This window comes from Rhipicephalus sanguineus, chromosome 3 (genome assembly GCF_013339695.2).
Source record: "Rhipicephalus sanguineus isolate Rsan-2018 chromosome 3, BIME_Rsan_1.4, whole genome shotgun sequence".
NCBI lineage: Eukaryota > Metazoa > Arthropoda > Arachnida > Ixodida > Ixodidae > Rhipicephalus > Rhipicephalus sanguineus.
In genome coordinates this window covers 144,099,209-144,117,516 of record NC_051178.1, presented here as the reverse complement: position 1 = coordinate 144,117,516, position 18,308 = coordinate 144,099,209, and the positions used below count along the sequence as shown (strand labels likewise).

General features: G+C 45.1%; 1 pseudogene; it reads left to right on the top strand.

Moving 5' to 3' along the window:
• The window catches only part of LOC119385926 (insulin-like growth factor 1 receptor), a 178,297-nt pseudogene that overhangs the window by 146,928 nt on the left and 13,061 nt on the right, over positions 1-18,308 (top strand).

The following is an 18,308-nucleotide window of genomic DNA, read 5'->3' as shown; positions in this document are numbered from 1 at the left end:
TGTACTGGTGATGGGAGTAGCACTTTTGCAGGTGTATATATTATGTCACACATATTTTCATGCACTTCAGCTCACTGGCATGTTGCAAAGGCGATATCTCTTAAGATGATTGATCTAGATGCGGGTTCTTATTCAAACATAGATTGAACGATACTCGCGTGTGGCTGACATAATATTCTAGCCATTTGAACAATGCACTATAGTGATTAGCTCTGCTGCTAAGCTCCTACAATATTTAGCTGTCAGAATGGAAAGCCATCAGAGTAAGGCAGGGATTTAGCAAATCTTATAAATATTGCAAATTTTCTAACTCGTCACTGCGTGTAATAATGTTCAGCAACCACGGAAGGCCGCCGTGGTCACATCTCCTGCAATTCTCTCGTTGCAGTGTGTCCTTCAGCCTGTGACCGAAACCACACCAGCTGTGACAACGAGGCCGGCACACGCTGCTGCGACCCCAAGTGCCTTGGTGGCTGTGGTGCTGGCTCTGAACGGCAGCTCTCAGTCTGCACAGTCTGCCTACACTATACGTACGAAAATGGCTGTGTCAACACCTGCCCACCAAATACCTATGTGGTAAGTATACGGAGACTTTGCGCATTTGTTTCTTGGGTGCAAAACACTGGCATACCTTCAACATACGGAACAATGGTTTGTACCACCGCTTCCATTACGGTTGGGCTTGTACACAAGATATTTACTCTTATATATCTGCCGTGTTCACTAGCATTCATCACACCCTCATTCTTGCCTTCATTGTCAGCATCATTTATACATGTTTCCTTCACTCCCTTTTTACCGCATTCTCAGCACAGAGTAGCAGGCCAGAGAGCTTAAGCTCAAGTTGACCTGTTTGCTTTTCTGTAAATGAAGTTATTCCTCCTCCTAATATGTACTGCTAGCAGGCGGTGTCATATGCGAACGCGCTGCATGCAGTTGACATTGTGTTGCTTTTAATTGCACGTAACATGTCTCCTCTTACGTGCTGTAAGAGCCTACTGTGGCTTCCTCAGAGATTTAAAGAACTTCCGCAGAAACCACAACTCGCACAAATCACATACTTTCTCATCATTGCATAACTTCAACACAGTGAAACTCATCTATAAAGAAATGCTCAGGCAGGCTGAGCAGTTTGCCATCTCATTGTAAGCGAGAAGTTCAAACTGCTCTGCCATCTGTCCGTGGTGCGTCGTACTCTGTAAGTAACACAGTGGTCTTCGAGATAATTTAGTTGCAGCAGGCAGTAATTTAATTCATTTGTTTAAATTTCTGTTCACTTGATGTTTGCTCTGGGTGCAGTTCATGGAACGGCGCTGCGTAGATGAGGCATACTGCAGACGCCAACAAGCGACAGTAGAAGGCAGCAACCGGACCTTCATTCCCTTCAACGGTTCATGTACACTCGACTGCCCACCCAACTACGTCCGCGAGGGTCAAACATGCCGCCCATGCCGCGGGATTTGTCCCAAAGGTAAATAGAACTTCTCTTACACGCAGTATATATATCCTAATGCTCATGTCCCTGCATTCACGTCCTCTCTTCAGGCAGAAATTATTACCAGAGGTAAAACTATCTTTTAATTTAGTTTTGAAACGCCGTTCACGACATGTATAATAGCACACTGATCATCACCACCACAGGTACCGCCGTCATCACCAGCATCACCTTTCGTTAAATTCTGAAAGATTCCCTTCCAGAAAGAATAAAGGACAGCAGGAAAACACAATGGTTGCCACGATAAAAAAAAAAGGAAAAAAAAGTAAATAATAAAGAAGAGATTAAATGTTAATTTATAACCTCTGTCATCGGCTCGCACATTTCAGGATGCTGGTGTGCATCGTACTGCGTGATATCGCCACATGCATCGATGCTCTAATATTAGCCTGCCAAAGTCATGGCAAGGCTGCTGAGACACAGACAGGCCTGCCAATTGTAATGTCAGCCTACCAGCACAAAACCAAGCGAAAGTGTGCTAATAAACAAACTTCATTTGTTCAACCTTTCTTCTGCCATGGCATGACCTTGATCTCTTGGTATTACATGGCAACTATAAAATAACAATTGGAAATAACATAATTAGAGTTCAAATATTTGAAGTGAAGCAGACTGTTTCCTTTTAGATGATAAATTGAACACTTGTCTCTCATAAACAAGAACAACATATCACAGTCAAATGTTTATTTGAATAACTCACACTTGCCTCTGTGAACTTTCTAATGTTACATGTTTTATTGGGGAAACAGCAATCTTTGCTGGTTATCATGTTGTGAATAAGCATTTTTGTATTTATGTTTAAATATGAATTCAAGAAACAATGGCATGATTGAATGTGTTGAACTGTCACACATATCTAAAATCATCAGAGTATGGTATATGTACTATGTGAAGCACAGAGGTAAGCATTTGAGTGAGGGAAAGCATAATGGGCACTCTCAGTGCCTCTATACAATCATAACATCATTGTAATGAAGTTTCATCAGACACCGAGAAATGCATTCAATATATCTGACAGTATGTTTTATCGATTTCCATGATGTCAAGATTGACTGTATTGCATGATACTCCTGACTTCCTCTGGTTGCTGGCTGTGATGATTGAATTGAATTGAATTGAGTTTATTTGCAAACAATGAATGCTGTGTTTCCCTGTTTGTTTCTGCCCTTTTTCACAGTGTGCTCGAGTTTTATGGTTGACAGCATTTCAACTGCCCAGAAGCTCAAGGGGTGCACATACATTAACGGGTCACTGATCATCCAGATTCGTGGAGGAGGTGAGCACATGATGAAAGTAACGAGGCTGAATTTTCATCAGTCTGTCTGTTGACTATTTCTCTTCCAGCTGCATTGTAGTCACTTAAAAGTTGATTAAGCGTGCATGCACATAAGGTCCAGCAACAGGTGCACTCATGCATTCTTTTCTGTGTCCCCTAACTGGGCCAATCCACTTATGTGACCTGGTTATTAGTGGATTTCCCTTAGATCACCTGCTGGTGACCAGATCACCAGCAGGAATCTCATAGCCATTCGAACGTAGTCTATCGAGGAGTTCGTAATTGCTTCATACACTTTAAAAATTCACCGACGATTGTGATACTCCTTTATGCAAATTCTGAGCGCAGCTTCATGTTGGGGGCAATGCCAACTATGTTTGAAGTATTGGCTATCCGCATTTGTAGCAATGTAACATTTGTTACATATTGCCACAGAAACTGCCAGCGCTCGAGTGCTACGCACACCACTCTGCGCGTTGCAGGCATTGCGAACCAAGCGAAATGCTGACAGCCCCGTTAGGACAAGCGAAGCCAGCCCTGCACACGCACGAGCTCCGAACGAGGGGCCAGCGTGCGTGATGGAGGAAGAAAGCGAGGTTCAGTGGCTCATAGCTCATGATATTGACAGAATCCACGTTGGCTCTCTTTCGTCCTCGTTCGCTCTATCAGTTATACCGACACCTGGAACGCCAACAGCGACGCCGCTCAGTGAAGGAATGGGCTAAGAGCTGCGCTCTAAAACAGTTGAGCCCCTTTGGGTGTCTTTCTGGCACACATTAATAATTGTTGTCTGGCTTGCTTGCCTTTCCTTGCTGTAGTGCTGCATAGCCAATACTTCTAGGTCACGAACGGCGTATGCGCCATTCTTAGCATTCTTGATAGGGAAGTAGCGAGCGCCGAGTTCTCAAGGAAAGAAACACAAGCATGCCAAATGACGATTATTGTGGGACAGAAAAACACCTCAAAGGGTGCTACTCTTTTGAGGGTAGTTACACAGTAGGGCCTTCTGTAGTATTGTGCCTGGGGCTCAGCATGATATGTTAGGTTGGATTGTGCTACATTGCATCTATAATAATCTTTCATGCCGTTGTTCTATTCAGGGAACATAATGAAGGAACTGGAGAGCAGTTTGGATATGATAGAGGAGATCAGAGACTTCCTCAAGGTCACCCGATCAAACCAGCTCATCTCCCTGAACTTTCTGAAGAAGCTTCGGGTCATCCATGGCAAGGTGCTCGACCGAACATAGTAAGCAATATATGTTGCCTTTCCCCTTCCTGTGGAAGCAGAGAGAGTTGTCAGTCACAGGGGTCACATTGAGCAGCATACAGTGGAACCTCGTTAATGCGTATGTGCCGGGAACGCGGCATAACTACGCACTAAACAGTAGTACACATTAAACACCAAGTACAAAGTTGCACCTCCTAGCGTATGCCATCACCGCTAGCAAAGAAATAGAGTGCCACAGCAAGTATTGCCTAAAATGCCCACCGCAAAGCCTTTTCTCTTTTTTTTTGCCAATCTGGAGAAAAGATCCTGGCACTCTTGCACAACTGCCCGATAGCACACAATGGCAGCACCAAAGAGCATTTTAAAACTATTACAGGGTTCGTAATGTGCAGTCAACGCAGTGACCTACATAGCAACAGAACGGACAGTGTCTGCTTTCCGCAATATAAGTGTGTGCGGCGTGAGCCTACTCGGCTCACGCCGTCACTGCCGGGCCACTTGCTGTGCCGCACGCGCGCATTTGTCATGGGAATGTTTTTCGTACCCACTTTGCTCCAGATCGTGCACAGATGCAGCGAGTAGCTTGTTCGGTTAACGCAGCATTGACGAGCTTCATGCAAGCGATGCGCACTCCGCGACGCTCTAGCAGTCCTGGCAGCGGACGGAGGCGCATTGGGTGTTTGCCTAATAAAAGCGTGCAGTATGGTTACAACAGTGCTATGCTTGCTGTACCGTACGCGTGCATTTAGCGTGATAGCGTCAATGCAGCGAGGTTTCTCGGCACCCGCGACCCGCAGCACTAACTATGCGACAGCTATCTGCTTTCGTTTCTACCAAGCAATGTGCGCCTGATGACGGCTTAGTAGCGTTTGCTGTTGGGCTAGTTGGTACATGGCTAAAGTTCTTCGTCCCTGTCCAAGCATTTGCGCCATCAATTCAACTTCAGCCTTGAAGTGGCCCCGCACAACAAGGCGGCAGCGATTGGCGGCCCAACACGTTCAGGTCGTCACCTAATAAAAGCGTGCAGTAGGCTTAAAAAGTAGCGCTGCACCACACGCATGCCCGAGCAGATAGCTGAAGATGCTTATTGTGATAAAGTTGTCAGCGATAAGTCATGCCGGTGCGTTAGTCGGTGACCGCCACCTCGTCTTCGTTCTTTCGCAATGCCTGCAAAGGCGTCGCCGCAATCGCGCGGAGATCGGAATCGGTGATTGACTGATCTCCGCACTTCTCAAAAAAGGTGGAAAACCTTTGGCGGCACATTGTGGCGTCGGGAAGTTCAGCGGCGCAGTAAAATTTTATGGCACAAATGTTATCGCGGTACGCAGGGTACGCACTAACCGGTAGGCATAAGGCAAACCACTATGGCTTAAAGGAGCACTGACACAAAATTTCGAAGGCGAGATAATGAGTGAAATAGATGTATGTGGAGCCGTAGACAACGTCTACGAAATATCAAGGGCCAATATAGCCTAGAACATATTTAAAATCAAATTTAAAGAGCATGCCGCGCGACTGAGCGAGATGCGAGCGCTTCGCGACGCCGACATCAACGCGGCGGATGTGTAAACAAACCTACGTCACGAGTTTGTGTTGGCTGGTGGCTGGTTGTGCCCTTGCGCTTGTGCCGTTCTACCTGCCATTTCTTCCTACGTGCCTGCGGCTTTGCGTGTGCTAGTTGTGTTCTCTTCCGCTGTTCGCTCGTCGTGCCCGTTGGCAGATGTTATGGCCCGCTCACGCTAGCGGCAAGCCTGCCGCAACGGCGCGGTGCCGCAGAACGTCGGCCGTCGCCGCACGTGAGAGCTGTCCAACTTGCATGGCAAGCTTCGCCGGCGAGGCATTCGCGCCTCCGAAAAACATGGCAGCACTGCCAAAAGCGGTTGTCATCCACTTTGAATCTATCAAGTGGCCGCCGTGCGCTCTGTAACGTGTAAGTTCCGAACTGATGCTTCCACTTGCTTTAGATTCATGTCCTTAAGCTTCGACAGCAATGTATTCGTCCCGATTCGGTGCCGTTTTTGAGAGCCATAGTCAAATAATCGATGCTGTAAGCTTAGCGAGTCGAGATGGGCGCTTCCGAATGCTTGGATGACATAGATTACGCGTTTGTTAGTTGTTTCTAATCCTCCATAGCTGACGCCACTTGACCTGGTTCGGCGCCCACCGCACCCACGTTCGCGCGCTGCCTACGTCACAATTTTGCGTGTTCACGTGGCCAGCTGTGGTTACCCGTCTTCCGGAACTAGCTGCCTAGCTCGGTGCTCTTTGAAACCGAAACTGCGACTGGGCGCTCTAAAAACGTCTCTAAATAAATAACCATTGCGCAATCACGCAAACGAGGTTTGCAGCCATGATAAGTGGATCATAAGCTATCTATTGCAACAAAAAAAACAAGGTGCAAAATTTTTGTGTCAGTGCTCCTTTAAGGGGAGACGTGAGTCTTAAAAAATGGTTTTTTAAAAGTTGGGTGAATGGCATGAAATTTAATACACTTATTCAGCTTTTTCTGCAGATTCAAAATCTATAAGTAGATTTTTAGTAGCTGCATTAGAACAAAAGATATGCAATTTCTAACACATATTTAAGCATATTTCTTACGGGGATTTTTGGCAACTTTGCTTTGTAAAACACAAAAACAAAGTATGTGGCAAGATTGCCAGGAAGCTGGTCTAGCCGGTGATGCTATTTATTTTCTTATAATGTTGTTCACCAAATAATAATTCTCTATTATAAGAAATAGTATGCAGCAAAAAAATTTCACTCACATTTACGTCTATTTATTTTGCATTCAAAGTTTGTTGAAGACAATCGGATTAGCATCACCGGCTAAACCAGCTCTCTGGCAGCCTTGCCAAATACTTTGTTTCTGTGTTTGACAAAGTAAAGTTGCCAAAATTCCCGTAAGAAATATGCTTTTAGAGATTGCACATCTTTTGTACTAATGCAGCTACCAAAAATCTAATTAGAAATTTGGAATCTGCAGAAAAAATGGGATAAGTTTGTTAAATTTCGTTCAGTTCACCCAGCTAATAAAAGAAATAAAAAAAAAGACCCGCGTCTCCCCTTAAGCGGTCAGCAAATGCATTGGGCTCTATGGGACTCTGTTGGGGATTCGTCGCAACTACGCTTTAACCGTTAGTACGTTTAAAGCGGGTACGTATTAACGAGGTTTGACTGTATTAGGGTAGTTGCCGAGACCTTCATGATTGTCAGCGCAAATGTGCAACCCGCTGTTGTGAAAGGCCACGGCATACTGCGGCACAAGCAACAGAGCAAGAATAGTGTCGATTTGAACACAAAACAAATTCTTACCTCGGTCGGCTTGTTTATGGACTAGATTGGAACTTATAGGTACAGGTTATCAGCGTAATGCTAAAGTTGCAAGGTTTAGAATATTTTCTTTTAAGATGAACAGTACTGCGATTAATTCGAATGTAACAACAAGATCAACTTTATTAAGTAAAGAAAGTCGTGGGAAAAAGAAAAGTGAAGCAGCTTTGCACTAGCAGTGCCAAGCCTGAAGGAACAGTGAGGCTTGGGGGCTTGCCTTGTTTCTCCTTATTTTTCTCCTTCTTTCTTCCTCTCTTTCTCTAGGTTTTTCTGTCTTTTTTCTTTGTCTGTTTATGTGTATTTATTTATTCCTCTCTCTATTGCTTTTTCTTTCTCGCTCTCTCTTCCCTTTCTCTCTCTCTCTCTATTTATCACTTCTTTCTTTCTTTCTCTTTCTGTCTCGCTCTGTTTTTCTCTTTCTTGCGTCTGTTTCTATCGCTTTCTCTCTGTTTATTTCTTTCTCTGTCTTTCTTCTCTTTCTTTCTCTTTCTCTGTACTCTTTCTCTCGCCCATCCGGTATATTGCATCCCATGCCGAAAAAATCGGCGCATGTGTCCTGGGAGCGAAGTAGAAGATGAAGAAGAGGACAAAGAAAGCGCGTGCCAGTTGAGTTATTGCGTTCATGATGATGAGAGTTTTTGTACACGACTAACAGAGTTTCTCCGACCCTAAGCAGCTTCTCTGTTAAAAGGTTGCATCACAATTGAGTAAATAAAGCTTTTAGCTTTGGTTGTTCAAATTTGTATCAAGCCATGTCACACTTAAAATTTTGAGAGATCTGAATGTCAGGATCTGTATTCTACTTATCACCTAACTCTGTTGTGTGGATACATGTATTTGGTTATTGTTCATTCAAGATTTTGTGCTTTTCATCTTGTTTCACATAGCTACTCCCTCATCGTCCTGGACAACCAGAACTTGCAACTACTCTGGGATTGGTCAAGCCAGCCATCCAACCGCACACTCACCCTGAACAATGGCAAGGTGTTCTTCCACATCAATCCCAAGCTGTGCATCAGTCGAATTGAGGAGCTGAAGAAGCACACGACCATCAAGGAGTGGAGCGACCACGATGTATCGCCGCACACCAATGGGGATCGGGCAGCCTGTGAGTGTCCATTTTCCAATAACAAAAGACACATGCACTCGTAAACACGCTCTACAAAAATGCGTGTATGGAAAGACGCACGTGCTGTCGAATCTCAATATAACAACATTCGTGATTTAACAAGCTTTTCTCATTTGCGTTTCTTGCTTCCATTGAAGTGCACATATTTTTTCTCTCATTGTAACAAAGTAGTTTTGGGATGCAGTTTCGATGATACAACAAAGCTTTCAGGTTTGAAGAAGAAAAATAGGAAATTATATGCTGCAGTTCTACGTGTTGAAACTATGACAAGATTATTAAGCACTCAGTAGTGGGGAACTCTGAATCAGTTGTTACAATCTGGTGGTCTTTGGTGTGTGTCTAAATCGATGTGCACGGGTGTTTTCGCCTCCATCGAAATGTGGCCACCGTGGCTGAGAATTGAACCCTCATTTTTGACCTCAGCAGCACAACAAGGTATCACTAGGGCACCGTGGCGAATTGCAAAAATGAAAAAAGGCAAATTGGGGTTTTACCAAGTTTAAAGCAGACAAAAAAAAAAAAAAAGATTTGCGGTGGAGGTGGGCCGCTGCGCTGCGCAGCTTAGAACTCTGTGACCAAATATGGGCTGTCCAGTGGGCCCGCAAAGAGGCTCAGAGACAAGATATCGACCTCCCATCGCGGGAGGGCTGAGCCAGGGTCTCTAAAGCCTGCAGGACCTCTCGATAAAGTTATTTCCATCCATCCATCCATCCTCCGTAGTGCCCTGTACATATTTAAACAAATCATGGGCTGTCTCAATGTCTCGGACATCCATTTTTTTGTTGGCCATTTATGTGCAGCATCGCTGAATTTTCATTTTGTGTCCAATAACAATGCCCTCTTTGTACTAGCTGCAATATCACACGAAGCTCTTGATCTTTTTTCCATTTCTAAACTACACTCTCCTCTCATTTTGCTTAGTGTCGCTCCTAACGTTGCTTGTAATATATTTACAAACACACCCACGCAAAATGTAGTGGAATGTGAATCTTGAAAGTATGCTGAACACCATTTGCTCAACTGAAAAGCAAAAACTTCAATGCAATCAAGTTCACAATATATTGAAGCTTCTTTTTTGTGCATATGACTCCGTTATATTGATGTTCAACTGCAGTTTCAAAACTGCATGCATTCGAGTTAAAACCCACAGCAGTGTCTAGTATCAGCAAGATTATGTGCTTGTTTGCAGTAAGCAAGGCTTGGCTGATCTGACGCATGCATCTTTAATGTTGTTTGGGACAGTACTAAAACCTGTAGTTGCGTGTGATGCAGTCACGGCAACTACTACTCGTTCTCTTATTATGTACAATGTTGGCCATTGCTTTTCGTCTCAGGTGAAGTTCACAAGATCAGCGCCGGGCTTAACAAATTGGGGAACAAGTTTGCTGTCATCAACTGGTCCCTGCAGTTCGAGAAAGTGATTCACGACAAACGGTCTCTTCTTGGCTACGTGGTGTACTATCGTGAGGCGTAAGTGTTGAACTCCTGTGTTTTGCGAGCAGTGACAGAACGAGCGATGGCACTGGAGCTAGCATTTTAGCAGGAAGACTTTTTCTTTGTCATTGATGGCGTATGCAAGCGCCTTAGTCAAAACGTTGCCTGCTCTGACAAAAGACGAGCCTTCTTGTCGAAACATTGGCTCCAGCAGCATGATTTGTTGATCCTCTTTTCATTACCTCAAGCCTGTGTGTTCCTGCAAGCTTCTGTCTTGCTTGATGACAGGTCACTGTCAGTTCGTTTTGTTCACACATTGCCTCTTCTGCCTTCTTTGCAGCCCGTTCCAAAACGTGACACTCTATGATGGTCGGGATGCTTGCAAAGAAGATGTGTGAGTATGGCTGCTAGCCTTTTTTTATAGGGGGGGCATAATGTTTTACACTAATCATAAAGCTGCTCGGCATCTTTGGATTAAGGTCACATTCGCATTTTGGAATGCTTATGTTAAGTACATAATTTCCCCCTCTCCAATTGTACGATAGCCAGCTGATCATGTGCTTGGTTAACCTCCCTGCCTTTACCCCTTGTTTCTCTCTCTCTCTCTCTGATGTATTGGGTAGAAACGGATGGAAGGCAAAAATTTCAATATTGAATTTAGATCGTTTTATATTTCCTTTCTACAAAGTGCGAAATTTGTTTTGTACTTTACAATTCTTCTCGCGATGAGCTGGAATTTGTGTGCAGGTGGGGCCAGTGGTTCTTGAGGCCTTGCTCTGCTTGGAACTACTGCCTGCTTTTAGTTAGGCTTAACGAGATAAGGCACTAGTCCTCACGAGGCTGTGCGAACCTGTTGCATCAGCTAGTTTTCAAATGCTAAATCATTCAAACGGTGTATTTGAATGCAATAGCATTTCTTCTTTTGAACTAATTTACTTTGTTCTGTTTTCTCTGACCTCATTACAATAACCACGTGAAAAAAATTAAGTAAATTTGAGAAATTTTACTTGGTTCTGCCTCATGGTAAGCGAGTGCCTATTTTCATGGCCGCACTCAAGAGTTAACAGGGGTGAGACAGCTGCGCATATTGCGCATTTTTGATACGAATCTGTTTTCTTGCGCCAAGCTGCTCCAAAAGCATAAAAATCGCAAAAATTGCACTAGACTGCTCCAAAACAGCATCAAAAGCAAGAATTTTGATGTCCACGGGAGCTTCAGTGGGGAAAAAAAGGCTGAGTTGACAGCATGATTTTCCAAGCAGTGCCAGGAATACCAAGAAAATAAGACGTTCGCAGAACACTTAAACATGCCCAAGCGTGAAAGCTCCCCATGGTGCCGCCGTGAAGGCACCATGGTGCATGCATGGCTTGCTTGCGGAGGGCTAGAATGTCTGCAGAAACACTATACATTTGGCCGTCAAAAGCAATGAGGCCAAGCAGCGATGATGCCCTGTTTGATTGTCTGTTATGTAAGTTGGTAAACTGTGTGAATTGGGAGTGGCTTATTCCATAAGCAGTAGCATAGATAATTGCGCTAGTTGGTACTGGTTCATTTTTGACAGAATATTTCACGCACAAACATGGACACTAGAAAAAGAAGGAAACTCAATCACTGTACTAGATTGGTTCTGCCAGATTTTTTTTGTGCTTAAATGCAGCCTAATACTCCTCATTTATGGTTAATGGCCGACTGATGTTTACCATTCATAAATGGGACGCGTTGCTTCTGAGGCCAATGGCGGAACTGGTTCTTAAGTGTCTTCTTGTGTGTTTGCATAGTTCCAGCTCTTGCTTGGTAATTTTTAACAGCTCTCTCTCTCTCTCTAATTTAGGTGGAAGGTGGTTGATGCAGACGTAGGTGTTGAAAACCAGATCATTGCCCACCTAAAGCCATTCACGCAGTACGCTGTCTATGTCAAGGCCTACACACTGTTCACAACAACTTCAACACAAGGAGCACAGAGTGACATCTTTTACTTCAAGACCCTTCCTGCAGGTGAGCACACTCCATAGTTACAATCCCAGCAGCTGCTGCTCTGGAAAAAAATAGTTTGCTTCTTTCCTTTTGTTTGTGATATGGTGCGTACTATATAGGTCCTTGTAAGGGCTGCACCCCCAGTTTGGCAGCCAAAAATTTGACCAGAAAAAATAAATGATTTCCAGCGATGATGTAATAACATTCAGTGCTACATTGTCATGCACACATAGGCAAAATTTTGTACAATGCATAGTTGTGCTTCTTGTTTCCTATCAACAGGCCAATTCATGTGACTGCACAGAGTGGATGGCTGAGGGAAATGACAAAATCATCCCCACTGGATGAACTTGGAGGGCACTGCTGATATTAATTTATTAATGTGTCCTTAGTGTGTGGTATGCAGTACTGTTAGACATGATTGTGAAGAGCTTCAAAATAGCAGGGATCCCCAACGCCATCGATGCCACCAAAGATGAGATGGTCCACAAAGGTGGACCAATGAGTACGGCTATTTGTGAAAAGGATGACATTCGCTTTTGTTTGGGTTTGTGATGATGGCTGGGCACAGAGGATTCATGCCTGTAATTGGAAAAAAAATTAATTAGACCAACGTGTTTGGTTTTATTGAAGGGCTGCACTTTGGCACACTTGGGAAAAGAAAGGTGCGGCCATCACATGATTTGGCAAATGGCAGCTGGGATAGCTCTGTAGATGCACATGCGCTCAACTCTACTGCTACAGATGTTCAGGTTGACTGCTCTGTTCTTCATGGAAAGTATGTAATGAAGCAACAGTCACTACCTAAATGTCCTTTATGCAACAAATACATGCCATCAAGTGCATCTTTATTTTGAAAAAGCGAATTAAAAGCTGCCTGTACTTTCGCAATCATTGAAGTGGTCTCCGCACATTTTTTTACTGTTACATTTTTCAGCCCTCTAAGCAGTGTTGCTTTTCTTGTTCCCATTGCATTTCAGCACCAAGCCAGCCTCAGAACTTAAAAGCACATCCTGCTAAAGACTCAAAACTTGTCATCAGCTGGACACCACCGAAGCACCCCAACGGGGATGTACGGTACTATCGGGTGGTGGGCATAGCCCAGCCCAGCGCTCCTCAACACCAGTACTTGGGCGAAAGCCGAGACTACTGCATCGACCGTGAGTAGTGCACTTTTACTGCGGTGGTTCTTGCAGACAGGCGTCCTCTTTGATGTGCGTGTGTGTGGTGTGTACAGTGCCGTCCACTGTTAGGGTGAACGCAGCTCAGCGTGGCTGCGCTCCGCAGAGTGCTAGCGCAGCTGACGCGGCCGTGCATCGAAGTGTAGCGGCGCATGCGCACACGGACGCACGGGAGATACTTTGCCTCGTCTACTTTATCACTCGAGCGTGCCGCTTCGTAGCAGCCAGGCGCCGGTCTTGCTTGGTTGTAGTACAGCAAGAGGGCGCACTCGTGTGTGCGTGCGTCGCTTCGTTTCACTGCGCGGCCAAGCCGTATGCACTGCGCTCCACAGAGTGCAGCCACGCTGAGCAGCGTTCACTCTAAGATTGGACGTCACTGTAAATTATTATGCCACAGGTTGAAAAAGAAAATTTGCCTCAGGGCTGTAAACATGGAATTATTGCTAAGTCACTGACCTCAAATCACTGTTCAGATGAATTTCGGCGTTTGGTGAAAAAGCAAGGTTTAGCAGCCAGTAAAAATGTTTTATAGTCTTGATTTCAGATGTTGGCCTGTATATCACGCATATCATTCAGCAGGCAGTAAGTAGGCTGTAACAAACAGCAATAAAATGAAAGCCTGCCTGCATTTGACTGGCATGAATTGATTTGTGTCTGGCATGAATTGGTTCAAATTATTCTTAAAGTGTCTTTCTCAAACGTCAAGAGAGAACACCATTGTGGCAGCTAAGTGTACTACTTACTTAAACGCACTTAATGTAAGGTCACATCATCTGCTCTTAGAAACAAATGAAAAGGTTAGTACAAATGTCTCAACCTCCATTGGGCTGGGTCATGACAGTTGCTCATTTAGTAGGACCTTGGCCATCACTGGCATCACATGAAATGATTGAGTGAGACTGTGTCTTTTACTTGCCACAGTGACTCGGTTGTGCTGTCGAGGTCACAAGTTGGTTTCTTGGCCATGGCAGTCGTTCTAATGAGGCTGAATGCAAAAAGAGCTGTGTGCTGTGCTCATGGAAGAATTCCAGATGGCCACAAATAATTGCAGGCCCTTCGCTATGGTTATTCTATTCTGGTGGTTCTAGTTATTCCTCGCGATATTACACGCCACATCTAATTAGTTAAGTCTTTCTGGTGACCACAGCGGCACTGGGATTTCGGGGAAAGCAGGATGGTAAAGATCCACTAGCCCCCACATCGTCAGAGCTGCTGAGAAGCCACTTGCCAAGCCCACTGACATTCGCCTGCCACGGCGCCATCAATGACACTGCCCACCGTGCCAGAGTGCTCGGGACGTGAGGTCAATGAGGAAGAAGTTGAGGATCGGACGGGCTTTGAGGACGCCATACATAATGTCGTCTTTCAAAAAAGGTAGCACCCACTTAAATTGGGGAAATCGCGTTTGATGCATTCAACCATTGCAACAATTGCAATGCGATAATAGATGCACTTGAAAAATTATTTCAGAAAAAAGCTTCCTAGATGGCGAACCCCAGTATATTATTATTATTATTATATTATTATTATTATTATTATTATTATTATTATTATTATTATATTATTATTATTCTAGATGGTGGCACCTACAACTAAAGTGTGTAAACAAAAAATTGCAGTGGTGCCTGGTGAGGGGCCCTTTTAACACTACAAGGAGCACCATGTTTGCCTTTCTCTCGCTCAGGCCAGACGCGATCAAACCAGCAGAAAGGCACAAGCGCTCGTACCTCCAAGGAGAAAGTGAGACAGGGCGTGACAACGGCCTGGAGGGAGAGAGCGCAAGCACTGCGGAAATCACACTTCCCCATCGACTGTCCCGCCCTCGCGGCACTCCTTCCAACTCCCTTGACCTCGCCCGCTGCTACAGCCGGTGGAGGGAAACGGAGGCTCCTCCTCAAGGACATGCTGGACGTCTTCGACGTGTGTGGTTCGTCTAATGGCATGCATCCTCCGCGGAACACCACTTTTGTGCTTGGGTTCAAATCAGACACAGATGCTGCAAGAGGACTGCACCACTTCACGGATTACTCGATACGGGTGAGTGCGGTCCAGCGGTTTCAGAGGTGTTCTCGTGCATCAGCATCTCGTATTATCGAGTGTCCGTGCCTAGCCCTCTCCACTGCCTCGTGGTACAAAAGATGGTACGAAAGAGACCAGGGTTGATAACAACTTCATTCGTACTGGTAGCACATTTTGTGTGTCATAGGTGCTCCAAAGGGTGCCATCGTCACCATCCGGAATAGCCAGCCTAATGAATCTGGGTTTCGCGCTGCTGTAGGACAGGCGGTGTGTTAACGAAGAAAAAATACGAACTGCATGACGGCAAGTAGAAGCGAGACTACCGTACCAAAATTAAAGCAAACAGAGGAGTTGCTATTGAATGTGCACATATCAACGTCGCTCCCAGAACACGCAGTAAACACCTCAGTAATGCTCTCAGTAACCTGTTTCTGGGAAAGGGGAAAAGAAAATGGAGTCATTAAGCTTTTCCAGAAGTTGTTTGAAGGCAGAACAGCTGTAGCGAACATCTCTTATTGTTCAGTAGTCACTGGTTACGGATTCGTTTCCCATCACTGTTGTGGCATCCTGATGAGTATGGAATGCAAAAAAGCATGTGGCACTTTAATCGAGGGGCACATGAAAGAACCTCAAGCAGTAGAACTTAATCCAGGGTTCCCAGTTTAGCTCCTCATGTAGCCGATAATTTCTTGTACTGATGTCCGTTAAGAGACCTTGCACCATAGAGTCGTTCTTTTACATGTGCTTGACTTTATTGCATTGTGTTGACTGTTTTATCGATGTCGACTGTAGTTTAAAGGGCCAGTAAACAACCCCGAGGTGCAAAAATTGTAGTGAAGATAAAAATGTGCAATTTTGCTACGTAAACATGCTGCCGCAAGAATTTTGCGAATACATGCTATAATAAGAAAGTTACAGGGGTTAGAACATCCGTTTCAGCTGGTTTCAAATTTTCGCACGGGCCTCGCGCCCTTCTCACCACAGGGAGGGGAAGGCTTCGCCCGTGTCGTGACTCCACAACTTCGGCAACGTGACACGACGTCAGCACTTCCTCTTGCTGCAGCTCCTGGTTGTTATTGCTTACATTGTCATACATGCTCCGTAACATGACGGGCAGTTTTCTGCTCTTCAGTATTTTTAAACCTCTGTGACAGTTCACAATGCAGCAGGAATGCGTGCTTGCTTTCCAAGACGTCGAAGGGGCGCGAGAGGAAAGCTGGAGAAACCCGCTTGCCACGCGATCAAGGCGACCCGTCCGAGCTACCAGATTCCCCTCTCTCCGTTCGATTTGCAGCCGACAACTGAACAACGCTTCGCCTCGAAGGCGAAGTACGTGCAGGTTGCTATACAGTGCGAGGAACATACGCGCGACAACTGCGTGGCCGAAACCGCCTCACCGCAGGGCCAAGAAAACAAGGCGCTGTTTCGTAGCGGTGGGTGGGAACAGGAACTGACGTTAACTTGACAGTGGTTGTTGAGACCTGGTTTAGACCAATCGACGAGCTCAGTGGTACGTCAAGTTGCCCATGGGGAAGTTTGCGTCACTGCGCGTACGATGGGGATTGGTCAGGTTAAGGAAAGAGGTGCGAGAATTGTTTTTCAAATGGAGGGTCTGCGCGGCGCGCAGCGCTGTGTAATATTCGGAAAATGTGATCGCCGCAGTGTACTGTACATGGCGAGCTTGTTGCTGGAGCTGTTTATGGCCCTATAAGGAGGTCATTGCAGGGCGAGTAGTGCTGTCTGGCATCTCACGGCCATTTTTGTTTTGTGCAGGTCCTGCTTGTCACAAGAGGTTGCTGGGCCGGGACAACAAGCCTCTCTACACTTGCGACACTAATGCAAAGTTTGGGAATGAGTTAATGTGTTGCAGCTTCGAGTCCCTCACACGGATTCGCACACTTCCTCTAGGTAAGCGTTGTCATGTTTTCTGCATTTTGGAGGGAAAAGTACTGAAAGCTGATTGACAAAGATGGATCATTAATAACTCTCCGAAAATGACACAACATAAATTGATCGTAATACTGCAGTGCAGTCGACAAACGGTACGATGCCTCACGGCAAAACTAGGAACCTTGCAAGTTGTGTGTGCACGATTTGTCATCACTGTATGGGATACATCATGAAAATTTATCATCGTTCTGAGTGTGGCCAAGAATATGCATCTGTTTCTCTATGGCTGCCATTTTCCATGCGCTCATTACGAATAGTACATTCTCTTTGGCTGAGCTCGCAGATGAAATATCATTTACTGTTCATCTGCACTTCTCTTTCACTGTTTCATACGAGCAGCTTAATGGGGCCCATTGTTTCATTAAAAAAGGGGTATGTTGCCAAATGGTCCGTTGTTTTGCTCCCACCTCTTGCTGCAAATGGAGCTATGCTGTTTGAGAGTTCCATGTAGCATTTCATTGCCACGATAAGTTGGTGGATTGGGTGCGAACCAGGTTGGGGAAAACTTGGGCTTGAAACGTCTTCTTATTTCCACGGTACAGCTGAGGCAGATGACATCGACAGCTCTTCGGTGGTGGTCCAGCACAAAATACCACCTCCTCTGATGGAAGTGCCGTGGCCTCTTTGTCAAGTGGGCACCGCCGCCAGATCCCAATGGTTTCATTGTGTCCTATCAAGTCGAGTACAAAATGGTCAACCAGAAAAGGTTCGGCACATTTCATTTCTTTAGCGGAAGTCATGCTCAAATTTTACTCTGAAAACAAGCTCTCTATGATCTATTTGGACCGTCTTATTTTTGTCCAGGCCTCCAAACAACAACTTTCACACATGCTTGCTGAAGAGTGCAGTTAGGCTGAGTTCCTTGCCTTGTAACTTCAGCAAGGGCTTTAGCAAGGCTGTTGCCCCTCTTCTTTTCTTTCCTCTTTTTTTTCTCACCTTAGTGGAACTTTTACCCCTCCCACGTTAATGTTCTGATAAGGTCATAGGATGGTAACTAGGTGAAGGAAGAAACTTATGCAAGGTGGGGTGCAATTTGGGGGATTTGGATGTAGAAATGAGAAAAAAAAAAAAGAAACAATTCATAGAGTCAAGGTGGGTTTTAGAAAATTAAAATATACTAGTTGGAAGTGCCTGATGACAAAAATTTGGATGTGTGTTTGGTAGGCCGCCTTGCACTTAGTGATTGGCAAGGACAATAGCCATTATAGCAAGTGGAAGAAATGAAAGGAAAAGGATGTCAAAAAGTAGAGTGACTAGAATAGGGGGAGTGTCCAAAGCGCCGCCAAGCGA